Here is a 1,548-nt window from a genome sequence, read left to right on the forward strand (position 1 = left end):
TTGTCTATCAACAAAAAAATACTCATTCAGATCAAAAGATAAATGACCCAATTTGATAGAAAATGTCTTGTGAAGAAATTTTACTTAGAAGACACTTTCTGGATTTATATGTCACGATCAATTCTCCCTCTCTCCTTCAGAGTGACGTCAAATGAGTAGGTTGACCCGATCAACCCACATAAAAAATTCATTTAATTTATTTTCTTTAAAATTATTATTATTATTTCAATTTATGTATTTATTTTTATTATAATAAGTTACAAGTTAAAAATTATTTATTTACATCTTTTTATTATAATTATTATTAATTTTTGAAAAAATAGTCAAATAATAAGCTCCTAAACTTTACTTGAAAAGTCAATTAAGTCTCTAACTTTTAAAAAATTTGTTAAATTGAAGTAATGAAGTCCGATGACCGACCGTCACCGATCGCCATCTACTAAAGAAGGCGAATAGTTGCATCATCACCCACAATGGCAAAATAAAAAACATCAAATAATATATAATTTAGTGCAAGTATTATAGATTTTTATATAAACACATCAAATATATTATCTTGATGTTTTATTCAATGATTACTCCTCATATAATTGACTTTACCCATCAATAAGATGGCAACTTGTGATTCATCATAAACGTAAAAAGAAAGAATAAAAAACTATTTATAGAATATTTGCCATTTTTTTAAATGTTAATAATGAGTTCAAATTTTGATTAACATACTTTCTTTCGTCCGTTATTCTAGGCCACACCCACAGTCAATTGTTATATTGTGAATCAGGACACACAGTGTATTGGGCATAGGGATGGCAATGGGGCGGGGCGGGGGCGGGGAGTATACTCCCCGTCCTCGTCCCCGCGACCCTGTCCCCATCCCCGTCCCCGTCCCCGTCCCCGGCGGGGAATTGAAAATATTCCCCATCCCCGTCCCCACGGGGAATTAGGCGGGGACGGGGATTCCCCATTCCCCGTCAACTATTAGTCAAAATGTTAAACAATTGTAATTTAAAAAAATAATAATAATAATTTAAGTTCTAATTTTAAAAATTAAAGTACCAAGTCTACAATATATATATATATATATATATATATATATAGTATACTGTAGCATTACTGTCACTTATATATACTATATACTATAATGGCAACATTAATTATATATATAGCTCATTACAGCATTAATGGTACATATACTACATATATATAGTTCATTACAGCACTGTACAGTACATATATATATATATATATATATATATATATAATTATTCGGGGACGGGGCGGGGCGGGGAGGGGTATCCCCGTCCCCATCCCCGTCCCCGGCGGGGAATCACACGTATTCCCCGTCCCCGTTCCCGTTTCTCGAAAATTTTCCCCATCCCCATCTTTGTCGGGGCGGGGATCGGGGATCCCCGTCGGGGACGGGGCACATTGCCATCCCTAATTGGGCACCCTAAAATAGTAAAATGTTTTTTGTTTCGTATATATAAAATTCTATAATAAAATACACATAAATTCTTAACACAATACACATAAACAAAAACAAAAAAA

This window comes from Ipomoea nil, unplaced genomic scaffold, assembly GCF_001879475.1.
Source record: "Ipomoea nil cultivar Tokyo-kokei standard unplaced genomic scaffold, Asagao_1.1 scaffold1509, whole genome shotgun sequence".
Taxonomy (NCBI): Eukaryota; Viridiplantae; Streptophyta; class Magnoliopsida; order Solanales; family Convolvulaceae; genus Ipomoea; species Ipomoea nil.